The following is an 18,458-nucleotide window of genomic DNA, read 5'->3' as shown; positions in this document are numbered from 1 at the left end:
TGGTAGGTTTTAAGGAAGAGTGTGACATGGCCCGATCTGTGTCTTTAAAAGCCACTGGGGGAAGTCTCTGGCAGTCCTGTGGTTAGGACTGTTGCACTTTCACTGCAAAGGGCGCAGGTTCAATCCCTAGGGAACTAAGATCCCACAAGCTACAAGGCCCAGCCAAAAAACATATATATATAAGCCACTGGGCAGTGAATGGAGGGTGGATTCAGAGGGGGACTTGGCATGGGGCAGGACTGTGGACGTAAGGAGACTGGTCAGGAGGCTGTTGCATTAGTCCAGGCAGGCAGTGCTTGCAGAGGGGTGGCAGTGGGGTTGGGGAGGAGCGGGTGGCTTTGTAACATTTGTTGGTGGCACAGCTGGATCTGGCAGTTCAGGGTAGGCAGGTCACGAGAGGGGTTGTCGGTCAAGGGTCACTCCTAGGTGTTTTTGAGTTAAGGAACTGAGGAGACGGTTGCGCCTTTCACTGAAGCAGATTTGGGGAAGTACTGTTGAAGGGGTTGAAGGATTTGTTATACGGATTAGTTTGAGTAACTCTGCCGGGGCTTCCCAGGTGGTGCTAGTGGTATAAAAAACTTGCCTGCCAATGCAGGAGACATAAAGAGACTTGGGTTAAATCCCTGGGTCAGAAAGATCCCCTGAAGAAGGGAATGGCAACCCACTCCAGTATTCTTGCCTGGAGAATCCCAAAGGCAGACAAGCCTGACAGGCTACAAGTCCATAGGGTCACAAGAATCAGACACAACTGAGGCGACTTAGCACGCACACATGCCATACTAACATCTGGGTGTGTCTCACGTAAGGTGAAGAATTGTAGATGGAAATAAGTTTGAAAAAACAAACCATACCCAGTTCAGCAAGAGTTTACTCACAGGTGGCCAGTGGGACCGAATCTAAATTCATCCAGCATTCAAGGCCACGTAACTTTCGATAACTTAAACCTCTACACAGGTTTGGAGACACTTTTTCATTTATGCAAATTTAACTGTGCTTTACTACAAACAGGAAAGAAAGAAAAGAAAAAGAAACTACTAATTTTCAATAGTTGGGAAAACTAGAACTTGCATACTGACATGCAAGTTCTGGAGAAGGCAATGGCACCCCACTCTAGTGTTCTTGCCTGGAAAATCCCACGGACGGAGGAGCCTGGTGGGCTGCAGTCCATGGAGTCGCTAAGAGTTGGACACAACTGAGTGACTTCACTTTCACTTTTCACTTTCATGCACTGGAGAAGGAAATGGCAACCCACTCCAGTGTTCTTGCCTGGAGAATCCCAGGGACGGGGGAGCCTGGTGGCCTGCCATCTATGGGGTCGCACAGAGTCGGACATGACTGACGCTACATAGCAGCGACTTAGCAGCCTTATCCCTGCCTTGTAGAGGTGTGAGCTGGATGGTGTGAAGGTGCTGTTTCTGTCCTCTAGTGAGTCCCAATTCCCGAGTCAGTTTATGGTAAGGGCATGTCACCACACTTAAGAGCAGTTTGAAGGGACCAGCCAACTCTGTCAGGGGTAGAATGGTCAATAAACTATGTCCTGTTTACACAGTGGAAAACCACACAGCCCTGCAAACACGAAAAATTACTGCTCTACCTAGCAACATGAGTGACCCTCACAGATACAATGTTGGGCATAAAAAGCCAGACATAACAGAGTATGTGTATACTGTGTGATGCCATTTATATGGAGGCCAGAATCAGGAAAAACTAACCTGTGGTGATAAACATTAGAAGAGTGGGGTGAGCTAGGAGAGGCTTCCCTGGGGCTCAGTGGAGAGAATCTGACTGCAGTACAGGAGATGCAGGAGGTATGGGTTCAGGCCCTGGATTGGGAAGACCCTCCTGGAGAAGGAAATGGCCACCCACTCCAGTACTCTTGCCTGGAGAATCCCATGGACAGAGGAGTCTGGAGGGCCATGGGGTCACAGACCATGGGGTCACAGAGAGTTGGACACGACTGAGTGACTAAACGACAACGACGAACAGTACTGTGCCCCACCCCCAGGATTTTGATTCATTGGTCTGAGCTGGGGCACAGGCTGGGGTAATTTTTAACAACTCCCAAGATGCTTATAACTTGCAGCCAGGATCAGAACTTCTGCCTTCATCAACTGGACTTGACCGAGCTTGGGGTCAGCCAGGGGAATGGCCATTCACTTTGGAAGAGAGAGTGGCAGTTAACAGAGCTGTCCTCCCCCCACCAAACTATGGGCTGTGATTCTTTTGAAGGTCACAGTTTAGTGCAGTGATTCTCAGCTGCTTTTTTTTCTCTCCCTCCTCTTTTTAAATCTCAAGACTCCTTTATTTATACTTGCGTCAAGTCCCAAAGATATTTTGTGTACGTGGATTACATTTAGAAATGAAAATAGGAATGTTAAAAGTATTTGTTTATAAATAATAAGCCTATTAAATTTTGTTGTATTTAAGTAATACTTTATTTAGAAAAATATATTTTCCAGAACAAATTTAGTGAGACGAGTAGAATTGTTTTACATTTTTGTGAAGCTGTTCAGCATCTGACTTAAAGAGAGACAGCTGGGTTCTCAGACCTGCATCTGCAGTCTGTTCTGATACCACATGCCCCAAACCTTTGGAAGATTTCAGCGAACACTCAGAATGGGTGTGAAGAAGACAAATGGCATCTTAATGTTATTACGAAAATGGTTTTGACCTCACAGGCCCCCTGAAAGGGCTTCCCCAGTGGCTCAGGGATAAGGAACCCACCTGCAGTTCAGGAGACTCAGAGAGGCAGGTTCAGCCTTTGGGTCAGGAAGATCCCCTGAGGAAGGAGATAGCAATCCACCCCAGTATTCTTCAGTAAAGAATCTGCCTGCAATGCAGGAGACTTAGGTTCGATTCCTGGGTCTGGAAGATCCCCTGGAGAAGGGCTAGGCTACCCACATCAGTATTCTTGCCTGGAGAATCCCATGGACAGAGGAACCTGGGGGGTTACAGTCCATGGGGTCGCAAGAGTTGGACACGACTGAGTGCCTTTCACTTCACTTTCACTTCCAGTATTTTTTTTAATTAATTTATTATAATCAGAGGCTAATTACAATATTGTGGTTTTTGCCATATATTGACATGAATCAGCCATGGGTATACAAGTGTCCCACTGTCCCAAACCCCCCTCCTACCTCCTTCCCCATCCCATCCCTCTGGGTTGTCCCAGTGCACCGGCTTTGAGAGCCCTGTCTCATGCATCGAACCTGGACTGGCGATCTGTTTCACAGGTGGTAATATACATGCTTCAGTGCTATTCTCTGAAATCATCTCACCCTCACCTTCTCCCACAGAGTCCAGAAGTCTGTTCTTTATATTTGTGTCTCTTTTGCTGTCTCACATATAGGGTCGTTACCATCTTTCTAAATTATATGTGTGTGTGTGTGTGTGTGTGTGTGAGTGAGTATACTGTACTGGTGTTTTTCTTTCTGGCTTACTTCACTCTGTATAATAGACTCCAGTTTCATCCACCTCATTAGAACTGATTCAAATGTGTTCTTTTTAATAGCTGAGTAATATTCCATTGTGTATACGTACCACAGCTTTTCCATTCATCTGCCTGTGGACATCTATGTTGCCTCCATGTCCTAGCTACTTTTAATAGTGCTGCAGTGAACATTGGGGTACACGTGCCTCTCTCATTTCTGGTTTCTTTGGTGTGTATGCCCAGCAGTGGGATTGCTGGGTCATATGGCAGTTCTATTTCCGGTTTTTTAAGGAATCTCCACACTGTTCTCCATAGTGGCTGTACTAGTTTGCATTCCCACCAACAGTGTAGGAGGGTTCCCTTTTCTCCGCACCCTCTCCAGCATTTATTGTTTGTAGACTTTTTGGTAGCAGCCATTCTGACCGGCGTGAGATGGTACCTCATTGTGGTTTTGATTTGCATTTCTCTGATAATGTCACTTCCAGTATTCTTGCCTAGAGAACTCCCATGGACAGAGGAGCCTGGCAGGCTACAGTCCGTGGGGCCGCAAAGAGTCGGACACGACTGAGCGACCAACACTTTCACTTTTCACCCGATGCAAAGACTGCACTTTGAGAACCACTGGTTAGTGGACCTCAACTCGAATGCGTGTGTGTGTATGTGTGTACATGTGTGTACTCGAGTAGAATACATTATAGCAGAGTGCATTGCACTTGGTTAATAGCTTGATTGAACACCTGTTGTGGTCACTTGGGATCGTCTCTGTCCCACCTCTTACTGGGGCCGCTGATGCTGCTCTGACCAGGTCCACACAGGTGCCACCTGACCGCTCCCCCTGGAAGCAGAGGGAGTGGACGCCCACAGGACATGGTGGGCAGGCGTTAGGCTCCCCTAGAGCTGGATCGAAGCCGCCTTTCCTGAGCTCCAGGCAGCCCCGGTGAGCCTGAGCTGTGGTTACCATGGCAATGGTGAACTCGGGGTGAGCTGGTCCTGTTTGTCTTGCTCCCTTTCTATCTCCTCCTCCCTAGTGTCACTTTGCAGACAGACTGCCTAGGCCTCTGTTGCAGGCTCTGCTTTCACGGGAGCCTGGGGCTGACACCTGTGTATTTTCTAACAATGTTGCTTCAGTTATAGGGCCATGATGTCTGATGCACTGGCCTGCTGCATGTCATAATGAAAACGTTGGAAAAACCCTGTGTTTTGCAGTCAGCCCAACATAGCATGAAATATTCCAAATAGAAAATATCAGTGATAGAAGAAATGTTGTGATTTTAACAAGACCCCCTCCAGTAATTAGATCCGCAATGAGAGTTAGAAGTTCAAATATGAAACTACCTATGAAAAGCCAACAGCATTTAAATCCAAAATACTGCCCTCCCTTATTTCTTGACCCGCCCTCCTTTAGTCTGAAGGATCTCCATTAGGAGCTTGGATTTTCTGCTGCCAAGGCTTTCATTAGAACAAGTCTGACTCCTTAAGCAGAGTTGGCCAAAAATGTCTTGTATATAAGGGCTACCCCGGTGGCTCAATGGTACAGAGTCCACCATCTGCCAATGCAGGAGACCTAAGTTCAGTCCCTGGGTCGGGAAGATCCCCTGGGGAAGGAAGTGGCAATCTACCCCAGTATTCTTGCCTGGAACATTCCATGGACAGAGGAACCTGGCGGGCTACAGTCCATGGGGTGGCAAAGAGTCAGACATGACTGAAATGACTTAGCACTCATGTTTTGTATATTGCACTTTTTCAAAAAGTCAGAAGGACATAGCATATTATATTACTAGCCCCTTGCCTTAGAAAACCCAGCTAAGTCAACTGCTGCAGGAGTTACCCCGACTCTTAGCGACCCCGTGGACTGCAGCCTACCAGGCTCCTCCCATGGGATTTTCCAGGCAAGAATACTGGAGTGGGTTGCCATTGCCTTCTCAGCCTGCTGCTGCTGCTACTGCTAAATCACTTCAGTTGTATCCGACTCTTAGCGACCTCATGGACTGCAGCCTGGTCAGGCTCCTCCGTCCATGGGATTTTCCAGGCAAGAGTACTATAGTGGGATGCCATTGCCTTCTCCCCAGGGAAGCCTAGTCTAAGTCAAAAGACAACAAAAGTGCATTATCCAAAAGACAGCACTTTGAGATAGCCACCAAGTGGGGCTGCATACCCACGGACGGCTGGTGTCTTGGGGTCACTAGTATGGATTGATGACCAGGACTAAATATTCGCTCCCCACACTATACCCCATCACCACAAAAGTCCCAGGTGTGCCAGAGATGTGATGGAAACCTCAGGGACCCAGGGAGCCACAGTGTCAGAAATGATGACTGTAGAGAAAATACAGTTGTCATTCCTGAACAAGCGCATTCGTGGGCCAAGATTTCTTCTGTTTCCCGTGACCCAGAGGAAAAACTCTTTCCAGTACTTCGATGCCTGTCTTCGGCTATTTCTACAAATCCAGAGTGTCCAAGCTCTGCTTGGGGGGTCCATGGTCGCAGAGGGTCACGTGGCCAGGGCTGATGACGCCAGCCTCACGGTGACTCACACTCCAATTGTGCCAACTGTGTTATTCAGCCTGTTCCTGGGGCCCACCCCCTCCCCACCCCCACACAGCAGAGGGGCAGCTGTGAGTCAGCCTGCAGCAGCTGCTGCCAGACTCCACAGCCCCTCCTGCCTTTAGACGCTTGGGCTCTCAGCCCCACCTCTTCTCCCTGTTCTTGGCGATACTCCTGGGATGGCACACACCTCCCAGGAAGCACAGTCACCCCTCACTACCCTTCTGAGAAGGAGAAGCACCCAACAGAACTAAAAATACAGCATACATCCACATTATAAGCCTGAAGCCCAAACCAGGCTCTTGTCCCTACAGCTGATGTGAGCGGGGGTGGGCAGAGCTGGAGGCTTGGTGAGACTAGCTGCCTGCACGAGGGCATGTGGTCTGCGGCAACCTGGGCAGTCTAGGCAGAGAGCAGACAGCTGGTGCGCGGTCAGTAGCCTTGGCCTGTTTCCACCATCGGCTAAATTGCCCCTGTCCCTGGTGGCTCAGATGGTAAAGAATCCACCTGCAATGCAGGAGGCCCAGGTTTGATCCCTTGATCAGAAGGATCCAGGGAGAAGGCAATGGCAACCCACTCCAGTCTTCTTGCCTGGAGAGTTCCTCGGACAGAGGAGCCTGGCTGGCTACAGTCCATGGGGTTACAAAGAACTGGACATGACTGAGCCACTAACAGACACGTTCGTTGTGGGGGTAAGGAGTAGTGATCAGAGGGAACCCTTTTTCCCAGTTCTTCTCCAGGAAGGCAGAAGTGTCTCAGTCACTGAGGCAGAAATGTGAAGAAAGACCATAGGCCCTCCACACTAGCCACTTAGGTGGTATCCTGTTTCTCCCTATTTTATTTTAATTTTTGTCTTCATCCTCATCAGTTTATTCAGTCCCAAGTACTTAATTCTTATTTTGCTTGATCTTGAACTACCAGTTTTTTTAAAATATCTTTGTAATTTTCAATTAGAGAATAATTACTTTACACTTTTGTGTTGGTTTCTGCTGTACAACATTGTGAATTGGCCATAAGTATAAATATGTCTCCTCCCTCTTGAGCCTCCCTCCCGCCTACCCCCTTGTTTCTCCCCATTTTAAATAATCAAAACAGCAAATATCTTTGAGGAAGTGTGTCCCCTGAGCTAGATTCTTTATATTGGAATTATTACAGGGTCAAAAAGACTTGAACTTTTTTTTTTTTCTGGCTACACCACATAGCTTGTGGGATCTTAATTCCCTGACCAAGGATTGAACCTGTGCCCTCAGCAGTGAAAGTGCTCAGTCCTAACCCCTAGATCACCAGAGAATTCTCTGTCTTGAACATTTTAAAGACACTTAACATATGACTCCAGACTAATCTCCAAAAAAGATTCTATGGATTTACACATTCCCTTTAACTCACTTAACATCACCTACTACCCTTAAGCTGATGGGATGGATAATTTTATGTGTCCACTTGACTGGGCTAAGGCATGCCCAGAAAGCTAGTAAAACACTCTTTCTGGGTCTGTCCGTGAGGCTGTTTCTGGAAACGCTTAGCATTTGCTCAGACGACGTTCTGCCCGCCCCAGCATGGGCAAGCATCATCCACACCACCCACTATCTGATTCTGCAGTTTACAGATGGCAGACTGCGGCACATCTCAGCCCTTATCCTCACATGAGCTGATTCCCACCCACAATAAATCTCATGTTTCTAGGCACATCCTCTCGGTTCTGTTTATCTGGAGAACCTTGGCTAATACAGCGGGGTGTGAGATGTTCCTCACATTTGGAGCATATGAAATGTCAGTGTTCCATTTTCCAGAATCTGGCTAAACGTGTTCCCACTGTCCATCACTGACAAGAATTTCAGAATTATTTGATGGGGGGCCTTCCTCACCCTCCTTCAACTGTTAATCCCTTATTCTGTCCAAGAAAAGAGAGCTTTCCTGGTGGCTCAGGGGTGAAAGAATCCATCTGCCAGTGCAGGAGACACGGGTTTGATCCCTGGTGCCGGAAGATCCCACGCTGCTGAGCAAGTAAGCCTGCGCACCGCAACTACTGAGCCCGCGGACTATGGCGACCGAAGTCCACGTGCCCTGGAGTGTGCACTCCACAAGAGAAGCCACCGCAATGAGAAGCCCGCGTATCACAGCTAGAGAGTAGCCCCCGCCCACCGCAACTAGAGAAAGTCTGCTGGCACCAATGAGGACCCAGCAGAGCAAAAAACAAATAAACAAAAAAATTTAGAAAATGGGAGAAAATACTGGCTTTTAGTGCATGGTATTTGCCATCTCTACCGTTGTCCCACCCTCTCCCAACCCCGCCAAAAGATGACCCTGGGCTCATGTGTCTTGCACGGGTGTCCACCTGCCCCAGCTGACCACTCTGTTCAAGGCCCCCACCCTGGGGGCTGCACGACTCCCCAGCTCAACACAAGCAGGCATCACCACTGGGGTGGGACACCCACCCGGCCACAGGAGTTTCTATATCTGCCCCCACCCAGGTGCCTCCGAAATGGTTCCACCTGGTAACCCAGAACAAAGCTCTCAGCCAGGCAGGGCAGCTGGGGGTTTTCTGGGCAATGCCCAAGATGGAAGGAGAGGAAGTGTATGCAACTTCCGTAAACTGCCTTTCAAAGAAGGAGCATCCCTTCTTCATCCCTCCTCAATCCTAGTGCCCAGCATGGGGATTTTAACAACTGGAAACTTGTTAAAGGTGAAGGTCCACTTCACCTTGGACCGTGAAGTGATCCAAGGAACAGAAGCCACCCAGCAGCAGAACAAAAAGATAGAAAGGACCCGAGTCGTGGCACCATTCCAGCTCCGAACGGCCCAGGCCTGGACACAGACGTGGTGAGATACCCTTTTAGCAACAGTGACTGAAACGAGATAGAAGATATTGTTTCAGTCACTGTTGTCAATATTCTGTGTTGCCCAACCACAGCCACTCAGACGGTAGTCTGTCTACAATGCAGGAGACCCAGGTTCGATCCCTGGGTTGGGAAGATCCCCTGGAGAAGGAAATGGCAATCCACTCCAGTACTATTGCCAGGAAAATCCCATGGACAGAGGAGCCTGGTGGGCTACAGTCCATGGGGTCGCAAAGAGTCGGACATGACTAAGCGACTTCATTTTCACTTTCAACCACAGCCGCGCCTGAACCTGCCCTTACGCTTCCCTTCAAGGTCTAGGCACAGAGTCACCGTCTTTTCCTGCTGGGATAGTCTGCCAATTGCCAGATGGGGTGGGATGTCTATCCTCAACCTCTGAAGGGCCCAAGAACACCTAAGGAGCTGCTAAAATGCAGGTTCCCAGCTCTAGTGAGCCTGAAAGTCCTTGGAATCTGCATGTTTAACAGGTATCCTTGGAGAGTTTGATGGGAATGGACGGTGAACCACATGTGGAGAGTCGATGGGCCTTTGAAACAAAATGCCAGGGTAGGGATGGTCTCCAGGCTACGAAGCCACTTCTACTCAGAAACCTCTTGTCTTCCCTTCACGCTACCTGCTCCCAAACACCCACGTGTGCACATCTCCCACCAAAGGAGGCCTTCACCTATGCCAGTCTGTTCTCCCTGGGAAAGACACTGTATTTTCTCTCTCTCTCTCTCTTTTTGGTAAATCTATAGCAGCAAAAATGAGTAAGATGCCTGAATGTGGCACGGTAATCACTGCTTGTCCCACTTTTTTTTCACCATAGAAAATAAAAGAGGGACTTCCCTGATGGCCCAATAGCTAAGACTCCACGCTCCCAACGCAGGGGGCCTGGGTTTGATCCCTGGTCAGAAAGCTGACTCCGCAGGCCATGTGTATGGGTTCACGTGCCACAACTAAGACCCAGCACAGCACATAAATAAATATTTTAAAATATTTATATAGAAAATATAGGAATAATAGGTAGCTTTAATTTTCAAATTTGGATACTAATAAAGTTCAGTGTTATATCCAAACAGGGACTAAATACACATTCGAATGACCAACTTCCAAGAAGCAAAGTAAGCAAATCCCAGCTCTGCTATTTCCAGCCAGAGTCACCTGGGGTGTATCATTGACTTCTCTGAGCCCTAGTTTCTCTAAGAGTACACCACCACCAACTGTATAAGCTCTAGGGAAACATGGCTATATAACGTACTTAAAACAATGCTTCAGATTTCTCTGGTGGTTCAGTGGCTAAGATTTCACGTTCCCAATTCAGGGAGCCTGGGTTTCACCCCTAATCAGTGAACTAGAAAAGATTCTTGAGGGTCTCTTAGACAGCAAGGAGATTAAACCAGTCCATCCTAAAGGAAATCAACCCTGAATATTCACTGGAAGGACAGATGGCTGAAGCTAAAACTCCAATATTTTGGCCACCTAATGGGAAGAACTGACTCATTGAAAAATACCCTGATGCTGGGAAAGATTGAAGGCGGAAGGAGAAGGGGATGACAGAGGATGAGATGATTGGATGGCATCACTGACTCGATGGACAATGAGTTTGAGCAAACTCTGGGAGACAGTGAAGGACAGGGAAGCCTGACATGCTGCTGCCCATGGGGTTGTAAAGAGTCAGACACGACTCAGCGAATGAACAAGAGGGAACTAGACCCCACATGACGCAACTAAGAGTTGGCACGCCACAACTGAAAGATCCCATGTACTTCAGCTAAGACCCTGAGCAACCAAATAAATGAATAAATATTTTAAAAATAAAATAAACCTGCCTGGCACACAGTAGGCCCTCATGTGATGATGCTTATGGCTCCATGTCTTGTTTTTCCTCATTGGGATCACCACCCTACTTTTGCTTCTTGTCCACAGTTCTTGTCATCACTGGATTAGTGGCTGCCGTAAGAAGTCACCTCAGGGGCTTCCCTGATGACTCAGTGGTTAAGAATCTGCCTGTCAACAGACATAGAGGACAGACTTATGGACACGGGGAGAGGGGAGGAGAGGGCGAGATGTATGTAGAGAGTGACATGGAAACTTACAATACCATATGTAAGATAGAGAGCCAATGGGAATTTGCTGTATGACTCAGGGAACTCAAACAGGGGCTCTGTGACAACCGAGAAGGGTGGGATGGGGAGGGAGGTGGGAAGAGACATGGGTGTGTGTACCTGTGGCGTATTCATGTGGATGTATAGCAGAAATCAGCACAACATTGTAAAGCAATTCTCCTCCAATTAAAAATAAATTTTCTTTTACCAAAAAAAAAAAAAAAAAAAGAATCTTCCTGCCAAGGCAGTGGACACAGGTTCCATCCCTGGGCTGCAAAGATCTCCACGTGCCTCGGGGCAAATAAACACCTGCGCCACAGCTGCCGAAGCCCATGCATCCTAGAGCTTGTGCCCGGCAACGAGAGAAGCCCCTGCGACAGGAAGCCCAAAAATCGCAGCGAGAGATGGCCCATGCACAGCAGTGAAGACCAGTGTAGTCAAAACAAATAAATAAAATATTTTTTAAAAAAGAGTTTGAGCTTTGGATCAAAGCCCATCTGGACACCAGTTCTCAGGTCCTGGCTTCACCTTCTACTTGGTGTGGGGGGATCTTGGAGAGTTTACTCCCTGCAGCTCAGTCTTCTCACCTGTGGGATGGACAGACCTGCTTCTGGATAATCCTGAGGGTTGAATCAGGCGGGAGAGGGGAAACCCCTGGGATTCGAGGGCCCTGCTCCAAGGTGCTCCCTGCTGCTCCCCAGCTACCCCCAGACCTGCTTCCCTCCCTCTCGGGGTGTCCTCTGGGCTAGACACACTGGGCCAAACACATACTTTGCTCTCTCTATTTTCCTCCAAGGGGACTTGTCTGATTCACCTTGGGTCCTCAGTTCCTAGCACAGAAGAGCGAAGTATAGAGTTGATAAATGTAAAAGAAACAGTTCAGAGGTTCCTATCTGAAATCATCAGAAGTGTCCTCCGTAAAATTGTTTTGAAAGTGCAATGAAAGCTCCTTTTCTTCTTTCAAGGAGCCAAATCATTTGAGAACCTAAATATTTAGGATTATCAACACAGGGACTTCCCTGGTGGGCCAATGGTTAAGATTCCATACTTCTAATGAAGGAGATGCAGGTTCGAGTCCTAGTCAGGGAACTAAGATCCCACACGCTTCTCTGTGTGGCCCCCCCAATTTTGTTTTTAATTAGAATGATCAATCCAAAGATCTTGTAGCAACCTTAAGTCACTAGAAAGCCACTGCTATTTGTTTTCTACTTTTGAATTTTGATGAGCCCTTAAAACATTTTTTTTGAAGCTACTGAAGTTTGTGAACATAGTTCAGGAGCTGCTTTAGATCAAATTCCCAGTCATCATTGAATGTGAAGATTAAATTTAATGTGTATGAGAAATAGATGAAAGGGTGAAAGGCAATTAGAAATAATGGCCTCTGGCCATGAAGGCACAGATTAAAGAACTGTCAACCCAGCTCAGAGATTCTATCAGTGATGAATCTGTCGGTTCACTTGACTACAGATCTAGTACAATTATGGGAAAACTAACAAAATGACCTGAGTGAGCAGACAGACTGGGGCCATTTGCTTAAGTGAAACTTCCAGGCACCCAACTCCAGCCTTTACTTCTCCATCACCAGTGAGTGGCAGTTGGCAGAGAGAGGTGACCTTTACTTAACCTTGAGAATAACTCTACCCCTCCCTGGCCGAAATGAGGAATGTGTAATATGTCAATGCCTATTGACAATCCATTTGCAGAAGTTATCGAGTGTTTGGTCTAAGTTGATGATATCTTTGCCTTTTTGAACTTTATTTTACAAAATAAATATTTTTCATACGTCATCTTAGAAGTCTGAGAGGGCCACACACCAGGTACAGATGATGACCAATTTAAAAGGAAACTTTTATGCTTTGTTTTGGTTTGAGGGTTTTTTTTGTTTTTTTTTTTTTTTGCTCAAACATTCATCTGAATGAATATAGAGAAGTAACCAAGTTTCGCCTGCCACTTTCTTACTAGAAAGCAATCTACTTTCATTCCTCTAGGTATTTAGAAAATGTTTATTGTTCTCAACAGCCCAGTAGATAAGTGATTCCAAAACAAATCCTAAATCAAGCAGTGCTTAACTCCTTCCCTCCCTCACACCCCTGGGTAATGATTTGTTCAAAGATCTGAAGTAAACGAAATCAGATCAGATATCCAATCCCTCAAAGAAAATGGTTTCAGTGAAGTTAAATCCCAAACTTGCCCTCATCTTCACCTCTCCAACCCATCCTTATCAGGACTTTCTTGTCACCAGTAAGATTAGTGGTAGTTAGTGCATTGGGCTAAATCAGATTTTTCGTGTTGGATTAATCGTGAAAATGCTATGAGCAAATAACTTACATGATTGAAGGGTACTGAAGACCCCATTAACCACACATTCTGTGAATCAATATACTACATTAGAAATACCCTTGATTAAAAGTCTGTAATATTTTGACTAAGGTTATTTCATTATTACAGAATTTTTAATCCATATAAGTAATAGATATGAATTGATATCTAAAGACTGATGGCTTAAATATTTTCATTGTTATTTTTAATAAGTATCACTTCTTTTTAAAAAATACATATTCATTGTAGAGAATTTTAAAACTATAGAAAACAGGGAAGTCCCTGGCGGTCCAGTGGTTAGAACTCTACGCTTTCACTGCCAAGGGCACAGGTTCAATCCCTGACTGAGGAAGTATGATCTTACTAGCTGTGCTAGATGGCCAAAAAAAAAAGAAAGAAAGAAAGAAAGAAAAAGATCCAAACTACAAAACTTCTAATATAAGTCTTATGGGAAAATAGTAATGACTTTGGATTTACCAAAGATTTCTTAAACACAACCCAAAAATTACAAACTAGAAAAAAAAAAACATATAAATTGGACTTCATTGAAATGAATAGTTTTTGAAGAAATTGTAGAAAACAACAAAAAAATTACATTACCCATAATCCATCACTCCAGAATAATTACTTTAAAAAGTTTCTATAAGCTCTTCTAAGGTGACTCAGAGGTTAAAGCATCTGCCCACAATGCAGGAGACCTGGGTTCGATCCCTGGGTCAGGAAGATCCCCTGGAGAAGGAAATGGCAACCCACTCCAGTATTCTTGCCTGGAGAATCCCATGGACGGAGGAGCCTGGTGGGCTACAGTCCACGGGGTCGAAAAGAGTCGGACACAAATGAGCGACTTAACTTTCAACTTTCTATTCAAGGATACATGTATTGTGGGTTTAACAAATAAGGATCATGGTGTAAAAATAATTTTGCTTCTTTTCTCAAATAGCACCTGAGCATTTAACAACTGCACAATATTGTGTCATATGGATGCACCATAATTTATACTGTAAATTCTCTATTCCTGACTTTTAGGATGATTCTAAGTTTTCATTTTTTGGTAAATATTATTATTATAGAAAATGTTGTTATTGTTCAGTCGCTGAGTTGTGTCCGACTCTTCACAATGCCATGGACTACAGCACCAGGCTTTCCTGTCCCTCACCATCTCCTGAAGCTTGCCCAAGTTCATGTCCATTGAATCAGTGATGCCATCCAACCATCGCATCCTCTGTTGCCCTCTTCTTTTATCTGTGTATAAACATATTTGTCCTTATTTCTGATTCTGTCTCAAGGAGATATTTATAAAAGGGTAAGGGATGTAAATTTTCTTAAAAGCTCATATTCCCCATGTATTGCCAAATTGCTGGGGAGGAAGCTGAGATTTTACACTCCCGCCAGCAAAGCGAGGGGCTTCCCTGGTAGCTCAGTGGTAAAGAACTCTCTTGTCAATGCAGGAGACACAGGCTTGAGCTCAGGTCTGGGAAGGTATCCTGGAGAGGGAAATGGCAACCATCTCTTTCCTGGAAAGCCCATGGACAGAGGAGCTTGGCAGGCTACCGTCCATGGTGTCACAAAGAGTCAGACACGACTTAGAGACTTAAAGAGTAACAACAACAGCTAATCACGACTGTTTACTTGTCAACATAATGTACTGGCAGGCTATTCATTCATTTAATATGCATTTTAAGCTCTAAGTATTTTAAAAAGTGATAATGGGTCTTCCATGATCATTTTAAGAATAATGAAATAAATTCAAAGAAATTACAAAGTGTGGCTTGGATAGTTGACAGGAATTTACTGAGACTTATTTAATAAGCAAACTTCTACGAAGAGAATAGACTTGTGGTAGCCAGGGCGGGTTGGTAGGAGGTGAGGAAGGGATGGATGGGGTGTCTGGTATTAGCAGATATAAACTATTGTCTTGGCTTCCCTGGTGTCTCAGTGGTAGAGAATCCATCTGCCAATGCGGGAGACATGGATTTGATCCCTGGGTCGGGAAGATCCCCTGGAGAAGGGAATGGCAACCCACTCAGTATTCTTGCCTGGAGAATCCCATGGACGGAGGAGCCTAGTGGGCTACAGCCATCAGGTTGCAGAGTCAGACAGGACTTAGTGACTCAACAAGAATAAACTGCTATGTATATAATGGGTAAACAACAAGGTCCTACTGTATAGCATAGGAAACTATATTTGGTAACCTGTGATAAATCATAATAGAAAAGAACATGAGAAAGAATATATATGTATATATATAACTGGAGCAGTTTTCTGCACAGCAGAATTTAACACAACATTGAAAATCAACTATACTAAACAATAAAATAAGCTTTTTAAAAAAAGAGGAAAAGGTCAAGAAAAAAAGAATACATAAAGCAAACGTAGTCGGGGAAAAAAAACAGGAAGAAACCGTCTATGAGGAGCTTTGTGGCAGGCCCAGGGCAAAGAAACCACTTATTTGTAAGGCATGACTCAAATTTTCAAACTTATTTTGAAAATTCCCTTCAGGAAATTCCCTGGCAGACCCAAGACAAATAAGTCGCTTATTTGTAAGGCATGACTTGAATTTTCAAAGCTATTTTGAAAATTCCCTTCAGGAAATTCCCTGGAGTCCAGTGGTTAAGACTCCACACTTTCACTGCGTGGACCCGGGCTCCATGCCTGCTCTAAGGAACTAAGATGATTCAGGGTCTAAGGAACCCTGGTCCACGCCTGGGAACTAGGGTGCCGCAGCCTCGATGACAATGGCCTGGCAAACTTCTCTGCTGACGCAGCAGAGTGCAGGGAGAAGAAATACCGCCACCCGATTCCAGATATATGCAAATTACTGAAAGCTTACACACCATCCTGTTAAAAGGGTCTCAATTACAGCCTGCATTTAAAAAAAAATGAATGCAGACATTACAATTCTGGAAATTGTGGTTAGGACTCAGTGCTTGCACTGCAGGGGGCCTGGGTTCCATCCATGATTGGGAAATATTAAGATCCCACAAGACTCAGAGCCAAAAAAATATTCACAGTTCATAAAGTCATGCTAAAATCATTAAATTTTCCTTTTAGTGATTTACACGGAGAAGGCAATGGCAACCTACTCCAGTACTCTTGCCTGGAAAATCCCATGGATGGAGGAGCCTGGTGGGCTGCAGTCTATGGGGTCGCTAAGAGTTAGACACGACTGAGCGACTTCACTTTCACTTTTCACTTTCATGCATTGGAGAAGGAAATGGCAACCCACTCCAGTATTCTTGCCTGGAGAATTTCAGGGACGGGGGAGGCTGGTGGGCTGCTGTCTATGGGGTCATACAGAGTCGGACACGACTGAGGCGACTTAGCAGTAGCAGCAGTGATTTACAAGATACTTCAGAAGTTTATAGCATCTTCACATCATTGTTCAGGGCATCTATTATCACCCAGTTGTGGAAAAACAAACATCAAGGGATAGAAAGGCACTCAGCCAACTTTTCTATTGCCCAGTCTCTCTTCTGATGTTTCAGAAAAATTCTGAATTTGAATTAAGTCCTTTCTCCATTCTTCAGCTTGTTTTCTTAGTTGAAAAATAGAGTTTCTTTGAGGAAAGCCTTCTTTAAATCAGATTTCACCTTGGCAGCATCTTGTCTCAATCAATAAGTGCCCAAGGCATAAGAAGTTTCTTTTAAAAGGGTTTGGGGAAGTTCCCTGGCAGTCCAGTGGTTAAGACTCCACTGCAGCGAGCAAGGATTAGATCCCTGGTCAGAGAAGTAAGATCCTGCATGCCATGGCAAGGCCAAAAAAAACTGGGCTTTGGGGAATTCCAGGTGTTCCAGTGGTTAAGATTCAGCACGTTCACTGCTAAGGGCACAGGTTCAATTCCTGGTCAGGGAACTGATCCTGCAAACCTCACAGTGCAACCCAAAAAAAAAAAAAATTTTTTTTTTTTTTTTTAATAAAAGGGTTTGCATGCTCCAAGAAGCTGATCTGAAAACCCCTGTCTCCAGATTGGATTTCAGCTGAGATATTGGTGTCACAGCGACTTTCTGGGTCTGATGTGTGTTACCTGTGAGGGGCAGGTAGGAAGTGCGGATGCCTCGTGTGTTCACCCCAAGTCTGCACAGGAACAAGCCCTCCTGGAATCCTGTGAATACTGACCCCCAGGGGCAGTTGCTGACTGAACTCTTCACCTCCCAGCTGGCTTCCTCGGCCTCTCCCACTGCGTTCAACCCACTGCCCCAGAGCAGCAGAGGGCGACTTTCCTCATAAGCCAGACACGTCACTCTTTTCCCTAAGACACTGCGGTGTCTTCTCAGGGCCTCTTGCGGGCACCCAAGTGATCAGGCCCCACCTCCCACCATCTCCCCTTGCTCCTTCTGCTCCAGCTCTGCTGACTTCCGTCCTATGTCAGGCCTCCTGATTCTCTCACCCCAGGGCCTTTGCACAGGCTGTCCCCTTGCCTGGAAAGCTTCCTCTGCTCTTTGCCTGGTTGGTTCCTCCTCACCCTTCAGGTCCCATCAGATCCCACCTTCCTTAAACCAGGTTTCCTTGTTATTCTCCTTCATGTTCTTCATGGCAGGAATTGCAATTTATGGTTTAGAGAAATGCTTCTCAAATTTTCTCGAATGGGGGATGACTTTCTAAATTTCTAGTCCATTGCACATCTATACATTGGAAGGACTGATGTTGAAGCTGAAACTCCAATACTTTAGCCACCTGATTCGAAGAGCTGACTCATTGGAAAAGACCCTGATGCTGGGAAAGATTGAAGGCGGGAGGAGAAGGGGACGACAGAGGATGAGATGATTGGATGGCATCACCGACTCAATGGACATGAGTTTGGGAAAACTCCAGGAGTTAGTGATGGACAGGGAGGCCTGGCGTGCTGTGGTCTGTGGGGTCGCAGAGTCAGACACAACTGAACTGAGTGACTGAACTGAACTGAACTTGTAAAACATAAAATGTTTTATGTTTATGTTTTATGTAAAACATAAAAATGCTTACTAGAAAAACAAAATGGAAAAAAGATAAACAAGAGGCTGTTATTTTTAAAAAAAAAACTAAACAAATATAAAATTAGTCAAAGAGCTAGAGAAGTTCCTAAAAACGTCTGTTGAATTCAGTACTACCTTGTCTGAGACCAGTAACATGAATGTTCTGGCCTGGCCCTGTGTCCATAGACCCCACTAAGAGAATCACTGGTTTTCCCCCCTTGACTGTGAGCTCCCAGGCAGGCAAGGGCCTCATCTGTCTATTCACCACA

The sequence above is a fragment of the Capra hircus genome, chromosome 1 (assembly GCF_001704415.2).
Source record: "Capra hircus breed San Clemente chromosome 1, ASM170441v1, whole genome shotgun sequence".
Lineage (NCBI taxonomy): Eukaryota > Metazoa > Chordata > Mammalia > Artiodactyla > Bovidae > Capra > Capra hircus.
The sequence above is the reverse complement of the archived record's forward strand: the minus strand, read 5'-3'. Positions refer to the sequence as shown.